This window comes from Mobula birostris, chromosome 27, assembly GCF_030028105.1.
Source record: "Mobula birostris isolate sMobBir1 chromosome 27, sMobBir1.hap1, whole genome shotgun sequence".
Taxonomy (NCBI): Eukaryota; Metazoa; Chordata; class Chondrichthyes; order Myliobatiformes; family Myliobatidae; genus Mobula; species Mobula birostris.
The window spans coordinates 851,739-877,796 of record NC_092396.1 but is presented as its reverse complement, the minus strand read 5'-3'; the positions used below and the strand labels follow the sequence as shown (position 1 = coordinate 877,796).

Here is a 26,058-nt window from a genome sequence, read left to right as displayed (position 1 = left end):
GGTTCTTATGTGTGGAAATGGTTCAACCATGATGGCGGTTGTCTTCATATCCAACAGTGACAGGAGACTTGTACAGGAGAGTTTTTACAGCGGAAAAGCCATTGCATTACTTTCCCAACCTTGAAAGTCGAGGTCCAGTGGTACGAGTGGGCAGATGAAAGCAACAGCGAGATCCAATATCCATGAAGGCAGCTCTGCAGCACTTTGTGGAGAGCAGAAAGCATGACAAGGCACTGACGAAATAATGGTCACCCACTGCAACCAAGGAAAACCTCAACCACGATACAACATCGTCAAACAGCATACTATGGTTCACATATTAACAGCTATAAATGAAACTTCTGAGAGCTTGGGGTCCTGCTGTATTGAATCATAAAGCTAGATGCTTAAGAACATTAACTTGACTGTAGGTTAGTGCAGACACAAGGAACTATATGCTGGAATTCGAAGCAACCAACTATCTGCTAAGGGAGTTCTGTTGAGTCTGGGGCTGGTGGAAGAGTAGCAGAGAAATTGTTGACACTTTGGGCTGATGGAGGGTTTTGTCCTGAAATATTCATAATTATTTGTGATCCATCCTCCACAGATGCTGCTTAATCCACCTCCAGCAGTTAGCACACATTATGGCAGACTAGTGTATACTGTTTTAAGTTCAATAAGGCAACTTAAGAGCCAAAGTTAAGACACTCAAAATGGGCCTATTTAATATGTAAAGAATCCAGTAAAGCTTACAATTTTTTCATAGCCCAGGAAAAGAATTTCCATACTGTTACAGCATTTCTAATTGGAGCTTTTTGCTTACAGATTTAATATTGTGGATCTGATTATTTATCAGTTTTGTAGGAAGGGAAAGCCTGTTGCTATCAAATGTGGAAAATGAATTAACTTCTGCTTTCTAATATTGCTACAGCACAACTACTTCCTTTTTCTCTGCCACAAAGCACAACAGCAATACAGCTGTACTAGCAGGAACTTCAGCTTCACATTGACATAATGGTGTACGAGAAGCAGAAGCTGCTCTTAATTGGCTGTCCTTTTACAAACAGATTGAGACTACCAAGCTGAACTCACTTTTAGCTGGAACCACTGCACCCCACCCCATTACACCCAATCAGACAAAAGACATTCACCCTGAAGAACTCACAAGTCACTAACAATTGAAATGTAGAATAAAATTTCCTACCATGGCACTTAGGCTGGAAAAAATTAAACAATTTTTGTTGTCAACTTGTGTTTCTTAATGTTAAGATAGAAAATCTGGATGTGGATGAGCTCCATGAACAATAACCAGCACTCCTTCCACTTTAACAAGGGTGGTCTTAACTTTGCCTTTTTCTGTGTCACTACTGTGAAAACATCTGTTCACCGTGCCCTTTGATAATGAATTGAATAAAACATGAAAGCAAAGAAACTACAACAATTTGTAAAGGGACACAGCAAATGGAGGAAGAACAGAAAAAGGCAACATCTGTAAGTCAGATATATATATTCCCATTAATAATCTAAATTATCCAAACTCAGAGGAAAGAACTCCCAAGCTAAGTAATCAAGCACACAGCCCACATTAAAATAACCACTTTATATCCAGAGACCAGTATGAAAGGCTAAGATAGTAACATTAGAAATATAAATATACTATGTTGATTCCACTTACAAAACACTTTCAACCACCAGTGTATTCCTTGCTTGTCAATCTTTTAGTCCTTTAATTGGGTTAATGTTCCAATCTTTTTACACTACATTGGCCCTCTCACACAATAGGTATGCGCGAACTGTTCCATTTTATCATAGCACTGCAGGGGTGGGGTTCCCTATGCATTTCTCATTCTATTTCTGAATCTTCTGCCTTCAACATGAAATCAGGCACCACTGTGCATTAATTCATTAAATAAGTCATCTATGCTGACCTAGAAAACTTCACGTAGATGGTAATAAGTCATCTATTTCAGGATTTAAACCCCATGTAAAGTACATTAAAAATGCTATTATTGTCCTAATAGTCAGTGTGCAGATGAATAGTTACAATGCTAACCTCAGTTTGGTTTGCAGATGCTCTATGACATGCCTGTAATTTCCATGATCAAGACAAGCTTTCTGAAGATGGTAGATTGGGGATATTTCAAAACTGGATTCTCTTTCCAATTTGAAGCACTCAACTGACATTTTGCAGTTTCAACAAGCACAATGTTTTTTTTTATATATCCAAGAGTGTCTGGTGCTTTCCATTCCAGTCAAATAAAGATCGTCATGCCCCAATGCTAATGGATTTGCAGTCCGAAGGTACAGCCAAATTAAAAATCATTTTGTGAACAAGTGGAATCACAGGTCACAGATCCCTTTAACACAGGTATACCTCCAGCAGTATTTATAGTTCACTACTATGATTAGATATCTTTCTACATTTTATTTTGAAACTTGTGTTAACACTGCAATTTCTAGTTTTATTGTCACACGAGAGCAGCAGCCAAATTTATAGGAAAATTTAATTGGGACAATAAAAATCAATAGCTACAATGTAATGGAAACACCACTCAGACACAAGGTTCTACAACTGTTGGAAATCTTCAGCTACACGAAATGCTGGAGGAACTCAGGTCAGGCACATCAGTCTGAAACATCGACTGTTTATTTTCTTCCCTAGATGCTGTCAGACTTGCCGAGTTCCTCCAGCATTTTGCGTGCAATGTCATTCTCAGATGTGCTAAACAGCAGAATTCTCACAGGCAAGCATAAAACAGAAGACCTCACCCACTTGCTTAGATGAAATTTATTTTTCAGGACATGGCCTAGATTTTGCTCATTTTTTGGGTTCCATTTAATCTGGTTTTCCTCACTCTTCTCTACCAATGGTTTTTAATCCATTATTTAGCTGACATTTGAAGTGCAAAATAGGACAACTGAGTCTCAGTGAATGCCGATCTAAGTATCTGGAAACAAATGGAAAAGGAAGTCAGATAAATTAGTCAAATCAAGTACAGAGAAGCAGGTGAAATAAAAAAAGGGATAGTTTGAACTGAGACAAAAAATGAAATAAAAATAAAACCACTACTACTACTTATAGAAGTGTAGCCTGAACTGTTCCTTTTTGCCTCAGAAGTTGAGTGCCACTGCAATAACAAACCTTAAAGGTAACTATACTATAGTCTAAGTCATGACTTTCTGCTGCAAGCTTAATTGGCAATTAATGTGCAAATAAACATTGGTAGCTGTTGGTAGGATGATATAAAGTGTACGAATTCTAAGGAATTGAAATTCAGGAATTTTTTTACTTTACCGGTTGCTGGATTTTGGGCACATTAAAGCTGACATTTTGGTAGTGATCCAAATATAGGGTTTCAGCCCAAAACATGGACTGTTCTTTTCCTGGAAGCCGCCTGGCCTGCTGAGTTCCTCCAGCATTTTGTATGTGTGTTATTTGTATTTTGGCAATGAAACCTTGGCAACAAAAACTCAAATATTTTAAGCTGATTTTCAAGAAAATTAAGGTACAGGTACAGATACATTTCGCCAATGTATACCCATGTCTGTACTCTTCAGCTTAAGTTTAGTTGGTCCATAGTTATATGTGCTACACCACAGTGAGCTCATTCAGGTACCTATTAAATATGACGAGGTTATCTACCTTCATTCTTTCAGAGAAGTCAAATCACTATCGCTCTTTGGGTGAAGAGGCATGTTTCTCAAGTCCTCTGCAATTCTTCCACCAATTATCTTAGATATATGTCCTGGCCAAATGTCTCCAGCCTCGACAACATTCATGAACTTCATTTATCTCCACAACTGCCCGAGTTTGAGGTTGAAGTTGCAATAGAAATTCTCATCATTCACCTGCTGCATGAAACAATAACATATAACAGAAATCTACAGCACATTACAAGCCCTTTGGCCCACAATGCTGTGCCAACCATGTAACATTTATAATGTAAATTTTTAATATTTACTAATTTTTACTATTTTTAATATTTAATATTTGTAATCCAGGGAGCAGAAAGCACAGAATCAAATATCGCTGTGATGATTGCACATTCTAGTATCAATTGTTTGGCGACAATAAAGTATAATACTCCAGAAACTGCCTAGAATTTCCCTACCGTGTAGCCCCCATCTTTTTTAAGCTCCATGTATCCATCTAAGAGTCTCTTAAAAGACCCCATTGTATCCGCCTTTACCACCCTCGCCAGCAGTGCACTCCATGCACCCATCACTCTGTCATTCCCCCTGTACCTACCTCCATGCACCTTAAAACTACGCCCTTGTTAGCCATTTCAGCCCTGGGATAGCCTCTGGCTATCTACACAATCAATGCCTCTTTATCTTGTACACCTCTAATCCTCTGTCACTCCAAGGAGAAAATGCCAAATTCACTCAACTTATTTTCATAAGGCATGCTTTCCAATCCAGGCACCATTCTTGTAAATCTCCTCTGCACTCTCTCTATAGTATCCACATTCTTTCTGTAGTGAGGTGACCAGAACAGAACATGGTGCGCCAAGTGGAGTGTGACTAAGGTCTTATATAACTGTAACATTACTTCACAGCTCTGGAACTCAATCCCATGGTTGATGAAGGCCAACACACCACATGCCTTCTCAACAACACTGTCAACCTGAGTAGCAGCTTTTGAGTGTCCTATGGATAAGGACCCCAAGACCTCACTGATCCTCCACATTGCCAAGTGTCTTACCATTATTATATTTTGTCTTCAAATTTGACCTACCAAAATGAACCACTTCACACTTAACTGAGTTGAACTCCATCTGCCACTTCTCAGCCCACTTCTGCATCAATGTCCCACGATAGCCGACAACCCTCCAGACTATCCACAACACCCCCGACTTTTGCATCATCAGCAAACTTACTAATTCACCTTTCTACTTCCTCATCCAGGTCATTTATAAAAATCACAAAGAGAAGGGGTCTCAGAACTGATCCCTGGGGAACACCACTGGTCACCATCCTCCATGCAGAAGATGAACCATCCACAAACACCCTTTGCCTTCTGTGGTCAAGCCAGTTCTGGGTGCACAAAGTAAGGTCTCCTTGGATCCCATGCCTTATTAATTTCTGAATGAGCCTCACATGAGGAACCTTATCAAATGCCTTACTGAAATCCATATAGACAACATTCACTGTTCTACCTTCAATGTGTTTTGTTACATCCTCAAAGAATTCAGGCAGGTTAAGGCACAACCTGCCCTTGACAAAGCCATGCTGACTGTCCCTAATCAGATTACATCTTTCCAAATGCTTATAAATCCTGCCTCTCAGGATCTTATCCAACAACTTACCCACCACTGAAGTCAGACTCACTGCTCTATAATTTCCTGGGTTATCTCTAATCCCTTTCTTGAACAGATGTCAGAAATGTACTCCAACTTAACCCCACAGAGAACTTTAGATAAATATTTGGTTAAAACTCAAAACCTAACCTTACTCCTGCATAACTGCAAGTGACACAATTCCCATTCTTTTTCCAGATTCCCAGCTGTGGCAAAGAACAGAAAAATGAATAGCAAAAAGCGATCATTTAAAACTTCAAGTAACATTGAAAACACTTAATAAAATGCTGGTAGATTCCACTGTCTGTAGGGACACACCCTTGCAAAATGCACTCATCATACTGAAGATGACTGCAGTGAGCAAAATCCAAGTTATTACCAGTACCCAACTTAATATTCCTTTCACAAGAAATAGGGATTCTATATCAAGATTGAAACATGACTAAAAAAGTGAGTTCATTTGGCACTCCCAATGTCAACATATGCTGAACTGGTTTAGCAGTTTATATTATTAATATAAAACTCTTTTAAACCTTCTGTAATAATTAAAACATGAATACTTTTTATATACAGTGAGCTTCAATAGTAAAATAAAACGAAATATCAGACAATGGACGGAATACCAGTTCAGGAACTAAAAACAGCCTTGTAAAACATTTCATACTTCCGGTTTGTTTTACACATGCTAAATCAGATTTGATCAGATACCATATCTGCAGGGAGAGGCAAATATATTTCATCCTCAGCTACTGCATTTCAGAAGACAGCTTCTGATGTGCAGCTTCAAGGAAGCCACACCCATGACATGGAGACAGATACAACAAAAAAAATCACACAGAGTTCAAAACAACTTGCACTAAAGTACTTCCTTCAAATGATGCAGAGCACCAATCTTTCTGAATGAAAAGAGCAATATTTTCAGTTTCTGCATTCAGCCAATTGTCAATGTAATAGCCTAATACCTCATACAAAGTAAATGGTAGGGCACTGAGGAGTGTGGAGGAACAGATCTGGGAGTTCAGATACATAGTTCCCTGAAAGTGGCGTCACAGGTAGACAGGGTTGTAAAGAAGGCTTCTGGCATCCTGGCATTCATAAATCAAAGTATTGAGTATAGGAGTTGGAATGTTATGGGGAGGTTGTATAAGACATAGGTGAGGCCAAATTTGGAGTATTGTGTACAATTTTGATCAGTAAGATTGAAAGAGTGCAGAGAAGATTTACTAGGATGTTGCCAGGTCTTCAGGAGTTGAGTTACAGGGAAAGATTGAACAGGTTAGGACTTTATTCCTTGGCACGTAGAAGAATGAGGGGAGGTTTGATAAAATTATGAGGGGCATAGACAGAGTAAACGTGAATAGGCTCTTTCCACTTAGATTAAGAGAGATAAATACGAGAGGACATGGCTTCAGGGTGAAAGGGGAAAGGTTTAGGGGGAACTTCTTCACTCAGAGTGGTGGGAGTGTGGAACGAGCTGCCATCTGATGTGGTAAATGCCGGTTTACTCTTAAGTTTTAAGAATAAATTGGATAGGTACATGGATGGGAGAGTTCTGGAGGGTTAAGGACTGGATGCAGGTCAACGGGGCTAGCGGAACAATGTTTCGGCACAGACTAGAAGGGCCAAATGGCCTGTTTTCTGTGCTGTAGTGTTCTATGGTTCTAAGACAACACTTATGAAATCCACAGAGGGTTTATCATTTCCATAAAAATCAAATATCTACACTTTTACATAAACACAGCAACCATGTCAAAATTAAATGGATGCATTGTTCTGTATTCAACACATTCAAAGGTCCTCAAAGGTCCTAAAATAACTGTTTCAAACTCATTAAAATACTCATTAAACATAGTCAACCTATACTCCAATCTACAGAAAAACAGAGCAATCAAAGGGCAGATCAGTTGTAAAGGCCACACCTCATTATCAGAACTGATGTTTATGCAGCTAAGATCTGCCTATTTACTTATGAAAATGTTTACTTCAATGCAAGTCAAAATAGAATGCCTAAAACAAAGTTCCTGATCAATATCTTGGTTTGCCACCTTCTTCAACAGAACATGAACTTGAAACACAGAAGGCTATGAATGTAATTATTTCTATTCCCATATTTTCATCACTACTGATTAAACAATATCTTTTCTCTCCATCCATGACCAACTAAGCACAAACAATATTTTAGGTAACAAATTATGTCGGGTTCTCGATATTTATCACTTATTTATTGTTTTTTTTATTTACTGTAAATATCCACAGGAAAATGAATCTACCCTCAACCCACCAATTCAACCCTAGCCCAATCACAGAACAATTTATAACAACCAATTAACCTATTAACTGGTACATCTTTAGACTGTGAGAGCACTCAGGGGAGACTCATGTGCAAATGAGAAGGAAGGTACAAATTTGCTTAGAGAACACCAGCATTTAACTTCAAATTCTGACTCCCTGAGCTAACCACTCATTTTCGTGGTGCCCCATATGGTGACATGTGTACTTTGATAGTAAATTTCTTTGAATTTTAAGGTACTCCAGAAATGCAGGCTCCTACTTGGGTATCCTTGCCCCAACTTCAATTGAACAACTACACAAGGGTGCAATTATAATCCAAATCAATACAGCACATAGAACATAGAATAGTACAGCACAGTACAGGCCCTTCGGCCCTCATTGTTGTGCTGACCCTCAAACCCTGCCTCCCATAACCCCCCACCTTAAATTCCTCCATATACCTGTCCAGTAGTCTCTTAAACTTCACTAGTGTATCTGCCTCCACTACTGACTCAGGCAGTGCATTCCACGCATCAACCACTCTCGGAGTAAAAAACCTTCCTCTAATATCCCCCTTGAACTTCCCACCCCTTACCTTAAAGCCATGTCCTCTTGTATTGAGCAGTGGTGCCCTGGGGAAGAGGCGCTGGCTATCCACTCTATCTATTCCTCTTAATGTCTTGTATACCTCTATCACATCTCCTCTCATCCTCCTTCTCTCCAAAGAGTAAAGCCCTAGCTCCCTTAATCTCTGATCATAATCCATACTCTCTAAACCAGGCAGCATCCTGGTAAATCTCCTCTGTACCCTTTCCAATGCTTCCATGTCCTTCCTATAGTGAAGCGACCAGAACCGGACACAGTACTCCAAGTGTGGCCTAACCAGAGTTTTATAGAGCTGCATCATTACATCGCGTCTCTTTAACTCTATCCTTTGACTTACGAAAGCTAACACCCCATAAGCTTTCTTAACAACCCTATCTACCTGTGAGGCAACTTTCAGGGATCTGTGGACACGTACCCCCAGATCCCTCTGCTCCTCCACAGTACCAAGTATCCTGCAATTTACTTTGTACTCTGCCTTGGAGTTTGCCCTTCCAAAGTGCACCACCTCACACTTCTCCGGGTTGAACTCCATCTGCCACTTCTCAGCCCACTTCTGCAACCTATCAATGTCTCTTTGCAATCTTTGGCAATCCTCGGCAATCCTCTACACTATCTACACCACCACCAACCTTTGTGTTGTCTGCAAACTTGCCAACCCAACCTTCTACCCCCACATCCAGGTCGTTAATAAAAATCACAAAAAGTAGAGGTCCCAGAACTGATCCTTGTGGGACACCACTAGTCACAACCCTCCAATCCGAATGTACTCCCTCCACTATGACCCTCTGCCTTCTGCAGTCAAGCCAATTCTGAATCCACCTGGCCAAACTTCCCTGGATCCCATGCCTTCTGACTTTCTGAATAAGCCTACCATGTGGAACCTTGTCAAATGCCTTACTAAAATCCATGTAGATCACAACAACTGCAATACCCTCATCTATATGCCTGGTCACCTCCTCAAAGAACTCCATCAGGCTTGTTAGACACGATCTGCCCTTCACAAAGCCATGCTGACTGTCCCTGATCAGACCATGATTCTCCAAATGCCCACAGATCCTATCTCTAAGAATCTTTCCCAACAGCTTCCCATCACAGACATAAGGCTCACTGGTCTATAATTACCCGGACTATCCCTACTACCTTTTTTGAACAAGGGGACAACATTCGACCCTCCAATCCTCTGGTACCATTCCCATGGACAACGAGGAGATAAAGATCCTAGCCAGAGGCTCAGCGATCTCTTCCCTCACCTCGTGGAGCAGCCTGGGGAATATTCTGTCAGGCCCCCAGGGACTTACTTGTCCAAATGTATTTTAATAACTCCAACACCTCCTCTACCTTAATATCAATAAGCTGCAGAACATCAACCTCACTCATATTGTCCTCACTGTCATCAAGTTCCCTCTCACTGGTGAATACCGAAAAGAAGTATTCATTGAGGACCTCGCTTACTTCCATAGCCTCCAGGCACATCTTCCCACCTTTATCTCTAATCGGTCCTACCTTCATTCCTGTCATCCTTTTGTTCTTCACATAATTGAAGAATGCCTTGGGGTTTTCCTTTACCCTACTTGCCAAGGCCTTCTCATGCCCCCTTCTTGCTCTTCTTAGCCCCTTAAGTGCCTTTCTTACTACTCTATATTCCTCAATAGACCCATCTGATCCTTGCTTCCTAAACCTCATGTATGCCGCCTTCTTCCACCTGACTAGGTTTTCCACCTCACTTGTCACCCATAGTTCCTTCACCCTACCATCCTTTATCTTCCTCACCGGGACAAATTTATCCCCAACATCCTGCAAGAGATCTCTAAACATCGACCACATGTCCATAGTACATTTCCCTGCAAAAACATCATCCCAATTCACAAGTTCTAGCCTTATAGCCTCAAAATTTGTCCTTCCTCAATTAAAAATTTTCCTGTCCTCTCTGATTCTATCCTTTTCCATGATAATGCTGAAGGCCAGGGAGCAGTGGTCACTGTCCCCCAGATGCTCACCCACTGAGAGATCTGTGGCCTGACCTGATTCATTACCTAGTACTAGATCTAGTATGGCATTCCCCCGAGTCGGCCTATCAACATACTGTGACAGGAATCCGTCCTGGACACACTTAACAACTCTGCCCCGTCCAAACTCTTGGAACTAATCAGGTGCCAATCAATATTAGGGAAGTTAAAGTCACCCATGATAACAACCCTGTTATTTTTGCAGCTTTCCAAAATCTGCCTCCCAATCTGCTCCTCGGCATCTCTGCTGCTACCAGGGGGCTTATAGAATACTCCCAATAGAGTAACTGCTCCCTTCCTGTTTCTGACTTCCACCCATACTGACTCAAAAGAGGATCCTGCTACATTACCCACCCTTTCTGTAGCTGTAATAGTATCCCTGACCAGTAATGCCACCCCTCCTCCCCTCCCCCCCATCCCTTTTAAAGCACTGAAATCCAGGAATATTGAGAATTCAATCCTGCCCTGGTGCCAGCCAAGTCTCTGTAATGGCCACTGCATCATAATTCCATTTATGTATCCAAGCTCTCAGAAAACAATAAGAAAACAGAAAGCGAGTCATAGTTCGCTCATTCAGACTTTGAAACCTAATTCACAACCTGTGCATACAATCTGATAGAAAATCAGTGAGAATAGACCCCACTGGCAATAGCCAAAAATGCTCCAAACTGTACTGTGATTTAACCATGTAGAATAGTGTTATATGATTTTGGTAATGGACATGACACACTAGTGGTTATGGCAGTAGTGTTATAGGGAGCAGTTTAAAGTATCTTAGCAGTAAATAAAAAATTTGATTCAGCTAACATAACCACTGTGGAAGCTGCTGGTTTATTCACTAATTCAGAACAAGATTATGCTCCTACCACACCTTGTCTGGCCAATGTGGGACTCAGGTCATTAGTGCATAGCTCACTCAAAGTTCTCAGAGAAAACCAAACATCAGCAATAAAAAATTCACTGTTTTGTTCACATTTCATCGATAAATATGCCACAGGAAAACGCTCAACCAGAAAGTCAAGATTTTTGCTCTTAATGAATAATTAGGTATTACATCAATTTCATACCTTCAGGCAAAGATCTCACATCAGCCATGTACAATTAAAAACTGTCTAAAAATTTATGAAAATAATAAAAGGCAGAAGACTTCAAGACAAAAATCACACCACACTTGGTCTGGCCTAAGTGGAACTCCAGTCACCAGTGCATAACCAACCCAATGTTCTCAGGGGAATTAAACATCAGCAATATTTTGCACAACCCCAGAATTTCAATAAGGCAAAGTTCCTGCAGCTAATGAACAATTAGGTACCACATCAGTCAATTTTATACCTTTAGGTCAAATTATCAAGTTAGCATGTATCATTAAGAATAGTCTACAAATTTATGAAATTAATAGAAAGTAAAAGATTCAAAAAGGTACTTTGAATAACCAATCCAGAAATGCAAATTAACTTGTGCAACATCAAAGGGGGTCCCAATCTGAAATGTTGAGTGTTTATTGCCTTCCATAAATGTTACCTGACCTACTGAGTTCCTCCAGCATTGCATGTCGCTCAAGATTTGCAGCATTTACAGAATCTTGTGTTTATTAAAATGGTTGGTTTGTGTGTCCTGATCTTTTATACCACATTGCAAATAATATGCTACTGTGTGAATTTTAGCACTGTGACCAAAGAACTACACAGGACATCAGCAAAGAAAAATCATAACTCAGAGGTTTATTGCTATACACATTACATGTTGTTAACCATTTACTTCTTCCTTTAGACATTTTATATCAACTTTAATGTTACTGTGAAAGCATATTCAAACTCATGACAAGGACAAATAATTCAACTTCGTAAAGAACACAAAAATGGCCATTAATACTGTTGCCTAACTGGGATTTAATGCATAAATCAGAAAAAAAGACAGGAAATCATTTCATCTTAAATGAAAGTATTAATTCCAGTATATTTAAAACTTGAACAAGCCAGGTGTCCAATATCTATTTAGTTCAGTCATCAGCAGCTCATGTTTATAAGCTGCAATGTACAATAAAATCCCATTAATGCATTAGTACCACACATAAATGGACTGAAAAGCTTCAAGTAATGGCACACAGACAGCTGGAATGGCCATCCATTTCCTGCCTGCGCAGAGAAGCGGTGTTGCTGACAATAGCTCACATGGTCCCAACGGAAAAAAACTATACTAACAAGTGAGATAACCACCTCCTGGATTCAGGCGGAAAAACATCTCCCCTGGCACAGAGGCCCGTAGAAAAACAAGGACATCTGTACATATAACAAATTGTTCCATAATAACCAGCTTCTTAAAACTAATACACTTTGAAAGGAATTGTAGTTTATGAGGAATCAGAACATTGCATGTGATGCTGACTTGGAAAACAGGATCAGCTTGAAATCATACAATGCAAATGAATTGATTTAATCAGGATTAAAAGATATTCTAGATAATCCATAAAGTTTTTCCACAAATATTTAAAAAACATATGGTTTATAGTACCTTACACAAAAAGCTGGAAGAACTCAGCAGGTCAAATAGGGTCTATGGAAATGGATAAACATCAACATTTCGGGCTGAAACCCTTCTTCAGGACTGGAAAGACGTCAAAATAAAAACTGCAGGGAATGGGAAGAAGGATAGCTGGAAGGCGATAGATGAAGCCAGGTGGATAGGAAAGGTAAAGGGCTGGACAGGAAGATATCTGATAGGAGAGTGGACCATAGGAGAAAGTGAAGAAGATGATAAGCAGGTGAAAAGAGGTAAAAGGTCGGAGGGGGGAGGGGGGAGGGGGGGAGGGGGGAGGGGGGAGGGGGGAGGGGGGAGGGGGGATTTTTTTTTAACCAGAAGGAGAAAGCAATATTCATGCCATCAGGTTAGAAATCAAGTTGTTGTTCCTCCACCCTGAGGGTGGCTTCATTATGACACAAGAGGCGACTATTGACATGTCAAAATGGGAATGGGAATTAAAATGTTGGGCCACTGGGAAGTTCCTCTCTTGGTGGGTGGAGTGGAGGTGCTCGATAAAGCAGTTCCCCAATTTACCTCGGCTCTACCAACATAGAAGCCGCATTGGGAGCACTGGATACAATAGATGACCCGCAGCAGATTCGCAGGTGAAGTTATTGTTCCTGAAGGACTGTTTGGTTGTGATTGGAGGTGAGGTGTAGCACTGACCGCTTGCAGGGATAAGCAAAGGGGATGGGAGGGATTACTGCGTAAGGGACAAATGGACAAGGGAATCAAGGAGGGAGCAACCCCTGTAGAAAGCAGAAGGGTGCAGTGGGGAAGGTAAAGACGTTTATAGTGGGAGGATTCCTTTAGAGATGACAAAAGTCGCAGAGACTCTTGGGGTGGTAGGCAAGGTCAAGAACTCTATTACTGTTAAGGCGGAGGGAAGATGGGGTGAACACGGATGACCGGGATATAGAGGTATGGGTGAGGGTAGCATCAATGGTGGAAGAATAGTATGAACAATCTGTCAGGATAACAAAACCAAACTGCTTTGTATTACAGAGATACAGCAGTATTTCAAGCCATCTTACTTCCCACATACACAAGATTACTGCAGACAAATACAGAGCACATTAGCAAAAAACAGAATGAGTAGGAAACACAAACATGAGAAAATTCTGCAGAAGCTGAAAATTGCAAAGATGTTTGCGTTGCACAGATTGAATAGAATTTGAGTACGGATTCATATGGCTTAAAATGGCCACCAAAGGGTAAATCTATTTTGTCACAGTGGGAAGTGAGCCACATGTTCTCCTTGTTAAAGGAAGGAGAAAACATTAGTATTGTTTCAATCCTATTTTAACGAGACTTGACTTAACCATGAACGAAATCTCAAACTTGCACTCACAAGCCATTAACTTTAATCCACACTGCACAAAAGGTAGAAGCGTTTTCTTTAAATAACCAGCTCCTTTCCTAAGAATCATGGCACATTTACACTTTATATTCAGCCCAGGAGCTAGTGGCCTTAATCATTCCTGGCTATGTGCATTTTGATGCAATGAAGTGCGTTTCCATACCAGGTAATCAGTACAAAGTTATTATCAAAGTACACATGTCACTACATACAACCCTGAGATTAATTTTCTTGCAAGCATTCACAGTAAATCCACGAAACACAACAGAATCAATGAAAGGCTTCACTCAACAAGATGGTCAAACAACCAATGTGCATAAGACAACGTGCAAATACAAAAAAAACAAAAATAGTAAGTAGTAAATATTGAGAAGATGAGATGAAGTGTCCTTGACAGCCAGTCCATAGGTTGTGATGGTAAAGTGAGTCACTTTGAGACCAGAGCAGTTAATGCACCTGACCATAATCTCTTCCTCACAGCTTGTATTCATACGGTTAAAAACACAGCAGATATTCTGTTGCATTATCCAAAACAAAACCTGATTAAGCTATACAAGCAACTACTATGGATGGTCCCAAACCCAGCTATGAAAAGAGGAGGGTTGGGCATGGAACTAGCAACCCCCTTTCAAAGCCTACAGCTACAGAAACACCAACAGCCCTGAGAGAGGAAGGATACACCAAGATGGCTACACCTTGGAAAACTTGAAAGGCTAGCCCAGGACAGATGCCTCTGGTGAACTGCTGTTGGTAGCCTATGCCCCAATAGGGGCGATGAGCTTAAGCTAGACATAAGCATTTACCAATACCGATGATCAAAAACTTGGCCAAAGTCTATGTTTTAAGCAGTCTCTCAATAAGAGTGGAGGGAATTTGAGAGACTTCAAGGCCCCAAGATCACAGAAGCTGAACATACAATGGATGAAGTTGTTGTAATTAAAAATCAAAGATGACAAATGGCTAGGAAGAGCGTTGAAAGCTGATGAATGTTACATAAATCAACAATGAGCTGAAGTGATTTGAAAATGAGAATGAGAAGTTGAAAGGAGGGCCTATCAGGAAATACTGGGGTAACAAGATTCAGTGCAAATTAAGATATGGCCAGCTGCGTTTCAGATGACCCCAATCCCAAAAAAGGTGGAAGACAGATGGCAGACCAAAGCACGTGAAACCAGTATTTTTAAAAAAATATGACAGGGCAGTTTTACTTCCATCAATACTTTTAAAATAATCAATATCCAGTGTTCAAACATTTCAGACAAATATAACATCAAAATTTATATTCTATTGATTAGCAGTCTTAGTCATTATCAAAGAAATTAGGGCCCAATCTTCAGCATGTGGACTTTTCCTCAGAAGTATTACATAAAAAGGGAGGGAAAAAAGCACGGACTTGTGAGAAAGTCAAGGATTAGGTGGTTAAAATTAAGTCTACTAGACTAATCAGGAGTAAACAGGAAACACCTTTTCACACAATCATGGAAACCTGGAACTCGGAAAACCGTCGCAACCAAATTAATTGAAATTGTATAAAACAAGAATGTTATTAGATGTGACTATCTAGGGAGATGGATCAAATATGGACAAGTAAAAATAAAGTACAAGTTGGCCTCAAGCTAGCTGAAATATTGTTCATTCCTTTTCTAAATGTTTAGATCATATTATGATGCTCAATATTTTAGATTTAACATCCTAGCTACAAATTACATACAAAAAATGAAGGTGTGGGAGATGGGACGGAACTCGAGGCATTAATTAAAAAATGCACATCTGAGGTTCCAACATACTCTCTTCAAAAAATACATGGAAAGCAGCTGAATACTACTGGGAATTAAGTCATTTCACGATGATGCCCAACTCTGTCACATTACTTAATCTGTTAATAAAAAAAAAAATTTTGATAAGGAAATATTGAACTGAAATCAATGACCGCACTGATTATAGAACAAGCTGGAGTGAAGATTATCACTGGCTAATGTGTAATACCACATATGGCTCAATCATTATTTTCATCTGGGAAATGATTATAGGATAAAAAGCTTAGTGAAATTAGCAGCTCAGGGAAGCCAACATTCATAAAATGATAAAAATAAATCAGCAAAAGGTGCTTTAAAAATTACAATTAAATCTACTCTATTTGACAATAGGTGCCTCGAAATGGTGGCATCCATCAATAAGGACCCCCCCCACTTCACCCAGAACATTTCCTCTTCTGATTATTACCACCAGCAAGGAGGTCCAAGAGCCTGCAGCCATTTCAGAGGAGCTTCTTCCCCCCCCCCCACAATCATGAATGGCCAATGAACCCATGAACACCACCTCATTTTTTCCCTCTTTTTGGCACTATTTAATTTTAATATATATTTCTCATTGTAATTTCCAGTGTTTTTATTATCGTGCATTGCAATGCACTGCTGCCTCAAAACAAATTTTACAACATGTGATATTAAACCTGATTCTGATGTCTAGGCAAAAACCCTATTGGGGTTTAGATTTGCATTTCAGATCTATAACAAATGCAATGGGAAAAAAATTTGGAAAACCACGAATACAGAAGTGGACATTCTTTCACTAATAACAAAAATTAATAAATAGGGGAGACTAGAGTGAGTAGAACGGACCCACTGCAGAGAGATCAATAACTAGAGCAGCATAGAACTGTGGTGATTAGCAGGATGAGAGGAGTTAAGAAATTTTTGTTTCCACCAAAACTGATAGGATTCAGGAAACCATGGTCTGAAAAAAGATTGCAAGCCAAACTCCTCTTCACATTTGAAACTCCGATCAACCTGCAATGTACATAATAAGAGCTCAGAAGTGGGATTCACAGCTTTTTATTCGGGCTTAGTGGACAGGGACTGAACTGCCACCTTTCTCTGCAAACCTATTTATATGTAATAGTATACCTTAACAATAGTATGTAAAAACAGTAGACTCTCAGCGAAACAATGCATAATTTAAAACGTCAAAACATGATTTAAACATGTACAAAGAAAGCTTCCAGAAAACTATCAATATGCTACGCAGATTCTTGGCGAAGATGGGGGAAAAGAATAGTTTCCATTCCATTTTTGGGAAATCGACTAGGCAATAAAAGTACTTGTGCTAAATCCTGGTATATCAAAGCTGTTTTAGAATATTTTAATCCCATACTATAAATTCCAATTATCAGGATTCAGCAATTTTCCATGGCCTTCATTAATCCCACAAGCTATACTTAATTTTTCTAATTAATTATACAAGTTGCGCCCAATAATTTATTCAGAACAGCAGAATTGTTTTGGAGGGTGAGAAACATTAACTCTTACATAATGGCTTGTACACAGAACAGCTTCTTGCCATCTTTTCTGATATTAAAATACTTCAACATTAACCCCAATCCCAGATATGGTAAAGAACATACATACAAATATACTTGCATTAGCACCATCAACCGTTCTCATCTTCCCCAAACACTATGCCCATAAAGCATCGAGGATCCCTGTCAAAAGGTGATGCTTCGGGAAAAAAAAAATGGCATTCATCAGGACATGCCCTCTTCTCACTGCTACCATCAAGTGCCTGAAGACACACACTTAATGTTTCAGGAACAGCCTCTTCCTCTCCAAAATCAGATTCCTGAATGGACAATGTACCCATGTACACTACAGCATTATTTTCCTCTCTATTTGCACTAATATATATTTCTTACTGTAATTCAGTGATTCCTTAAGACTATAATAGCCAGGGTGGTAATGGGGACAAGCTCCCACCATCCATTAAATGCTCCCAATGGTGTGAGCCTCAAATAGCCTCTGACAACCAAGTCCAGCTCCAGGCCTTCACGTGTGGCTTAGCTACTAAGCCAGGTGGAACTGTTTGTACTGACAGGCGAAGGGGCAAAGGAGGGTTACTAGTGTTTTAAAACCAGTTGCTTTGAGAAGATGGGGCTCTTCAGCTGTGGTCTGCAGCTCATCTAGAAGGAAAACTCTGATCTCAAACCTCTGCTGCTTTCAGCTACACCCACTCATGGGAAAGGCTTCAGGAGTAAACCCCAAGGGCAAATTCCAGAGCTGGAATCCCTAAGGCAGTCCTACAATGAGTTCAATGTTGACTGACAACTCCTGCAACACAGCTGATACCAAACTGCATTAGTCTCTGCTGTCCCTTTGGGTTAATCAGATGTGTAGAGAGGGGGAGCTTGCTTCATGGCATGCTCTCCATATTACGCTGCCCAGGCTTGCATACCTAGACAGCTAGGACACAATATTCACTGTCAACTCTGACCGACAGAAGCCCTCAACTCAACTTATAGTATTTTCATTGTGCATTGCAATGTACTTTTGCCGCAAAACAATAAATTTCAAGACATATGCCAGTGATATTAAACCCAATTCTGACCTGTTCTCATTTTTGCCCAAATTCTGCTCACAGGTAATACAGGGGGGGAGAGAGAAGAGAGGGTGAGGGGGCCTGGAAGGGAAATAAATCACTGGGAATAGCCTCTCTCGACCTCTGGACATACAAAAATAGCAGTTTACAGAGGTTGATCACTTAGCTACCATCAAGAAAGTGTTACTGCTAAGGGAAAGTGAGGAATGGAAATTACACAAGTCAACCGAGTTTCAATGCTAGATTCCTTTCTTAAAAATGTGCCTGGGTATTTATAGCCGTTTCTAGTGTAGAGCTTCAAAATAATTATTCAGTAATGCACGTTTCCTTCACTCTTTGGACTTAGGGTAAAGCAGGATTCAAATTAGTAATAGACGCCTTCCCTAATAGGCATTGTATGTGCCAGGGTATTCATTCAGTAGGCAGATGAAACCTTCGACTGGTCCAAATGCAGAGGAACCCACCTGATTATTCCGTTACCCAATTCATGATGTTAACTCGGCATTTTATGAAACGTCTTCCAACACTGAATGCACAAACACTCAACCTTTTCCAACCCTGGAACCCACATTTTTTTAAAGTCAAGATCTTCAAACAATAAAAATAGTCGATCAAGCCCCGAGCCCCTCCTGCGTTAAGATGGAGACGTTACCGAATAATATGACCAGACAGTGCCTTTGAAGTGCCGGTAAAGGCCGCTTTGCAGATTACATTCTTTTTGCACTACTTTATTTATTTCATATATATAATGCGTATTGTAATTTATAGTTTTCATTATGTATTATAATATACTGCTACCGCAAAACAACAAATTTCACCGTGTATACAAGTGATATTAAACCCGATTCTAACCCATTTTCATTTTCTCCAAACAGAATTGGCAAAAGTCAGGAGCCCGTGGGCGGCGCCACATCAATGAAGTGAATCTTTGTGGTTGAGTGGGGAGGGGGGTGGAAAGAAAAGACAGACTCACCCACCCTACTCTGCCCGGGAACGGGGACGGGGACTGGGCCGGAGGCAGGGGACGGGCGGCGCCCCAGCCCCAGCCCGCCGCCGACAGAGAGGGGAGCGGGGCGGAGGCAGCGCCATGTTTGCCGTGTGGGCCCCGGGGGCTCCTCCCAGCGGCCCAGCCCCGGTGGGTACACAACACCCTCTCCCAAACCGGCCCTCACAGGGACTGCCGGACCTGCTCCCATCGAGCGGTCCAAAAGGGCGGCCGCTCCCCCCAGCCCCCGCACTCACTCACCCGGCGGGCTGCCGCTCTCATTGACCGCTCCCGGCCGCGGGGCTCGGCTCGGCCTCGGGCAGACTGCGCTGGTGGATTCGCTCCGGCGAAGGGACGGGGCGGGAAGCGCTGGGTATCGGTTGTCCGGTGGCGAAAGGAGTCGGAACTGGCGCTTTTCCCTCAGGCAGATGAGGCACGGCGGCCGGCGGCCATTAACACGGAGACAGTGGGCGCGCTCTCGTTCGGGCGGATGGGCGCGGTGCTGCACTCGCCCCTGCTCACCATTCGGGAAACCCCACGCTCTCTTGCGCGCGCACGCGCGCGTATGCCCGCCCGCCGTGATGCGATGGAGCGGAGGAGGGTGGTGGCTTGGTCACGTGGGGGGAGTGACAGCAGCGCCCCCCGGTGTTCGACGGACAGCGGTTCATCCCCTCAGCCGGATCGGTCCCAAGATCCAGAGAACCTTCTTTCAGCGAAAACGGAATGTCCCAAGATCCAGAGGATCTCTTCTTGCTGCTGCCATCAGGAAGAATGTACGGGAGCCTCACCGCCAGATTCAGAAACAGTTTTTCATAGTAGTCATACTTTATTGATCCCAGGAGGAAATTGGTTATCTTACCCCTCAACTTTCAGTCTCTTGAACTGGGGGATAACTTCACGCAATTTCATTCAACTCAACACTGAATCATTCCCCTAACCTATGGACTCACTTTCGAGGACTCTTCATTTCATGTTCTCGGTATTTATTGCTTGCTTGCTTATTTATTGATTGATTGATCGTATTTGCATAATTTGTTGTTTTTTGTACATTGGCACATCCATCTTGTGTGTGTGTTTTTTCTGTTCTCTTTCTTTGTACTTACTGTGAATGCCCGCAAGAAAATGAATCTCAGAGTTTTATATGGTGACATATACACACTTTTATAATAAATTTACTTAAAACTTAAAACCTGAATGTTTCTAAACTCAGAAAACATTTTCTTAGTGGGATGTGAGCGTCCCAGAATCCAGACACCCTTTCCTCAGTGGGACCTGCCGACCGAATATCCCTGATCAACCCAGCTGCGACCACCCTACAATGTTGTTCACTTCCCTGTAGGTCACAGCCCTTCTAATACAGATGCAAGTAATAATGAAATCTGATTCATGTTCCTGCCTCTCCCAGTCAATGAAATATTAAATACAAGAGATTCTTCAGGTGCTGGAAATCCAGAGCAACACACACAAAATGCTGGAGGAGCTCAACAAGTCAGGCAGCATCTATGGAAATAAGTAAACAGTTACTGTTTGGAGCCAGATTCTAATGAAGGATCTCAGATTGAAACATCAAACTGTTTATTCATTCCCATAGATGCTGCCTGACTTGTTGAATTCCTCCAGCATTTTGTGTGAGTTGCTCTGGGAGAAATATTGTTCCTCCACTTCTTCTGATATGTCTACTAAGTCATCTAAATATATATTCTCAGGATTATTCCCTCTCTGTGAAGGAAAACCAGTCCTGTCTATTTATTCTACGTAGGCCGCTCAACTTTGTACACTTCAACAGAACATAGAACATAGACTAGTACAGCACAGTACAGGTCCTTTGGCCCACAATGTTGTGCTGACCCTTAAACCCTACCTTCCATATAACCCCCACTTTAAATTCCTCCATATAACTGTCTAGTAGTCTCTTAAACTTCATCAGTGTATCTGCCTCCACCACTGACTCAGGCAGTGCATTCCACACACCAACCACTCTCTGAGTAAAAAACCTTCCTCTAATAACCCCCTTGAACTTCCCAACCCTTACCTTAAAGCCATGTCCTCTTGTATTGAGCAGTGGTGCCCTGGGGAAGAGGTGCTGGCTGTCCGCTCTATCTATTCCTCTTAATATCTTGTATACCTCTATCATGTCTCTTCTCATCCTCCTTCTCTCCAAAGAGTAATGCCCTAGCTCCCTTAATCTCTGATCATAATCCATACTCCCTAAACCAGGCAGCATCCTGGTAAATCTCCTCCGTACCCTTTCCAATGTTTCCACATCCTTCCTATAGTGAGGCGGCCAGAACTGGACACAGTACTCCAAGTGTGGCCTAACCAGAGTTTTATAGAGCTGCAGCATTCCCTCACGACTCTTAAACTCTACCCCTCGACTTATGAAAGCTAACACCCCATAAGCTTTCTTAACTACCCTATCCACCTGTGAGGCAACTTTCAGGGATCTGTGGACATGCACCCCCAGATCCCTCTGCCCCTCCACACTACCAAGTATCCTGCCATTTACTTTGTACTCTGCCTTGGAGTTTGTCCTTCCAAAGTGCACCACCTCATGGGTTGAACTCCATCTGCCACTTCTCAGCCCACTTCTGCATCCTATCATTGTCTCTCTGCAATCTTCGACAATCCTCTACACTATCTACACCACCACCAACCTTTGTGTCATCTGCAAACTTGCCAACCCACCCTTCTACCCCACATCCAGGTCTTTAATAAAAATCACGAAAAGTAGAGGTCCCAGAACCGATCCTTGTGGGACACCACTAGTCACAACCCTCCAATCCGAATGTACTCCGTCCACCACGACCCTCTGCATTCTGCAGGCAAGCCAATTCTGAATCCACCTGGCCAAACTTCCCTGGATCCCATGCCTTCTGACTTTCTGAATAAGCCTACCATGTGGAACCTTGTCAGATGACTTACTAAAATCCATGTAGATCACATCCACTGTACTACCCTCATCTATATGCCTGGTCACCTCCTCAAAGAACTCTATCAGGCTTGTTAGACATGATCTGCCCTTCACAAAGCCATGCTGACTGTCCCTGATCAGACCATGATTCTCTAAATGCCCATAGCTCCTATCTCTAAGAATCTTTTCCAACAGCTTTCCCACCACAGACGTAAGGCTCACTGGTCTATAATTACCTGGACTATCCCTACTACCTTTTTTGAACAAGGGATCAACATTCGCCTCTCTCCAATCCTCCGGTACCATTCCCATGGACAACGAGGACATAAAGATCCTAGCAAGAGGCTCAGCAATCTCTTCCCTCGCCTCGTGGAGCAGCCCGGGGAATATTCCGTTAGGCCCCGGGGACTTATCTGTCCTAATGTATTTTAACAACTCCAACGCCTCCTCTCCATTAATATCAACATGCTCCAGAACATCAACCTCACTCATATTGTCCTCACCGTCATCAAGTTCCCTCTCATTGGTGAATACCGAAGAGAAGTATTCATTGAGGACCTCGCTCATTTCCACAGCCTCCAGGCACATCTTCATACCTTTATCTCTAATCGGTCCTACCTTCACTCCTGTCATCCTTTTATTCTTCACATAATTGAATGCCTTGGGGTTTTCCTTTACCCTACTCACCAAGGCCTTCTCATGCCCCCTTCTTGCTCTCCTCAGCCCCTCCTTGAGCTCCTTTCTTGCTTTCCTATATTCCTCAATAGACCCATCTGATCCTTGCCTCCTAAACCTCATGTATGCTGCTTTCTTCCACCTGACTAGATTTTCCACCAATGATGTAATTCCATCTGCTTCTCATTCAAAGAAAACAACCCCATTTCATTCAATCTTTCTTCATGGCTACAACTTTTCAGTCCTGACAAAATCTTTGTAAATGAATTCCCATGGTAGGGGAGTCTAGGACAAGAGGGTACAACTTCAGGATTGAAGGACGTCCATTTAGAATAGAGATGCGGAGAAATTACTTTAGTCAGAGGGTGGTAAATCTGTGGAAATGGTTGTCATGAGCGGCTGTGGAGGCCAAGTCATTGGGTGCATTTAAGGCAGAGATAGATAAGTTCTTGATTAGCTGGGGCATCAAAGAATATGGGGAGTAGGCAGAGGAGTGGGGACAACTGGAAGAATTGGATCAGCCATGATTGAGTGGCAGAGCAGACTCGATGGGCTGAATGGCCTATTTCTCCTATATATACAATTCTGATTTGATGGAGAATGGACATGAAAGCACAGAGGAAGATCTTGAGAAATTTCTGAAATGCCCGTTCGCTGCTGTCATTACTGTGTGGTCGGGAATCTTTCAGAGGGTAGGCCTCAAAATCCCCGGCCTTGCCTGCTTTTGGCGACCGAGAAGGAGGTCGAATTGTTCGGACAGAGATGGCACTCAGTACTCGGTGTCGGAGAGCTGATCAGAGCTCGAAGTTTTCGGATGACTCAGAGTCGGATTGTGGTCGGCATGGCAGGGAGAGTTTTTCTTCCTTCTCCCGCCTGTGTGAGATGTGGGACATTTGAGAAACTTTGAACTTTACTGTGCTCACGGACTTCTTCATCAAGTTATGGTATTGTGCACTGTTGTAACTATATGTTATAATCAAGTGGTTTTGTCAGTTTTTTCAGTCTTGGTCTGTCCTGTGTTTTGTGATATCACACTGGAGGAAATAATGTATCATTTCTTAATGCATGCATTACTAAATGACAATAAAAGAGGACTACGTGTCTTCATAATCATCATCATCATCATATATTATGGTCTTATGGTCTTAAATCTCTGCACCATCTCCTGCATAATTATATTGCTCCTGTAATGTGGTGATCATATCTGAACACAAGATTAAGCTGTGGTCTCACCAGTGTTGTGTACAGTCACACTGTTACTTCCCTGTCCTTCTCTCCCTTGGTTGATTAATTCTGCCTGCTAATGTGGAGGATCTGTGCATGTATGCTTTGGCTCTTTCAGGCTTATCCAACACAAATGTATCACTAAGCTGCTTTATCAAAGTGTGGTCATTATTGCAAACCAGAAACCAGTTTTCTCACAGCTCAACAGAAAGTGATACTTATCAGGCAATCAGTTTTAGATTTTGACCAAGGAAAGATCTAAGTTCAAAGTAAATTTATTATCAAAGTATATGTCACAATATTCTATCCTGGGATTTATTTTCTTGTGGGTGTTCACAGTAGAAATTCTGCCATGGATAGTTCTAAGCTTGCTTGTGAAAGGAGGAGAGTTGGCCCTGGGGCTAGCAATCCCATCCCATAAAAACCCAGAGCTACAAATGCCAACAGAAGCTCCAAAGCCCTCGTCCCTGGGAGAGGAAGGATCTTCAAAGATGGCTACACCTGAGGACAATGTTAAAGACTGGCCCAGGGCAAACCACTCTGCCGACCCGCTGTCATTGGCCTATGCTCCAGTAGGGGTGATGGAGTTAACATGAAGAAGAATTCACAGTAGAACAAAGAAATAGATTAGAATCAATGAAAACTGCACACACACATACTGACAACCAATATGCAAAGCAACTGTGCAAATACCAACAATACAGATGATAATAAATAGATACATACACATTATCGAGAACATGAGTTGTCGAGTCCTGAAAAGTGAACTTGTAGGTTATGGAATCAGTTCAGTGTTGAACAGGATTATTTGCCCCAGGACACAGAAAAGACACCTTTGTCCTTTTTTAAAATACCCAGACAAATTTTGCCTGAAAATATGGCATCTGTTATTAACAAGCCCATCACCCAGACATGCCCTCTTCCCATTGCTACCATCAAGGAGAAGGTACAGGAGCCTGAAGACCCACATTAAATGTTTCAGGTACAGCTTCTTCTTCACCTCCATCAGATTTCTGAATGGACAATGAATCCATGAACACTGCCGTACTATTATTATCCTCTTTTTTGCACCACTTATTTAATTTAATTTTTTATATATACTTATTGTAATTTATAGTTGTTTATTATTATGTGTTGGAATGTACTGCTGCCACAAAACAACAAATTTCACGGCATATGAAAATGAAGTTAATTCTGATTCTGATTCTGAAGAGAGAGCCTTGGCTGAATGCCACTGGTAAAAGGCAACACCACCAAAGGTGCATCAATCCCTGCCCCCCCCCAACTGTTCTACAACGATACCCCTTCCCCTCTATTCAGCAATGGAAACCTTCCCTTATTCTCCATTTTGTTCTGTAGTGGGGAATCAATCTGAACTTCCACAATGGATAACCCTTCCCTTCATTCTGCAAAGGACACCTTCCTCTATTCCCCGTTCCACTCTATAATGGAGAATCAATCTGGACTTCCACAATGGATAACCCTTCCCTTCATTCTGCAAAGGACACTTTCCTCTGTTCCCTGCTCCACTCCGTGATGGTCCGGATTTCTGTGCTAAAAACTTTAGAGTAAACCGTGAACCAAATGGTTAAGTGGAGGGAATGTGATTTACTTATTAGTTTATGCCAATGCTGACTGAATGTAAAACATTTCGAAAGACTCCACAGTCCTGAGCACTGTGTGAAACTTTGGCCAGTGCCAACATTTTATGCTGAATGTCAATATTACATGCAACATCTATATAATGGAGCCTAAATATATAATATACACATTATATAGTATACATGTATATAATGAAATCTCAATATATAAAATATACATTATATACATGTATATAATTGAGCCTAAAG

General features: G+C 41.5%; 1 protein-coding gene across 3 annotated transcripts in view; it reads right to left on the bottom strand.

Moving 5' to 3' along the window:
* Nucleotides 1-19,942, bottom strand: part of LOC140188764 (guanine nucleotide-binding protein G(I)/G(S)/G(T) subunit beta-1) — a 108,196-nt gene extending 88,254 nt beyond the window's left edge. For 2 of the 3 annotated variants that reach the window (XM_072245386.1, XM_072245385.1), the window contains exon 1: nt 19,660-19,942. The gene's annotated coding sequence lies outside the window, so the exon portion shown is untranslated. The remainder of the gene's footprint in view (nt 1-19,659) is intronic. The other variant, XM_072245384.1, reaches the window with a different exon arrangement.
* Between the last annotated feature and the right edge of the window lie 6,116 nt (nt 19,943-26,058).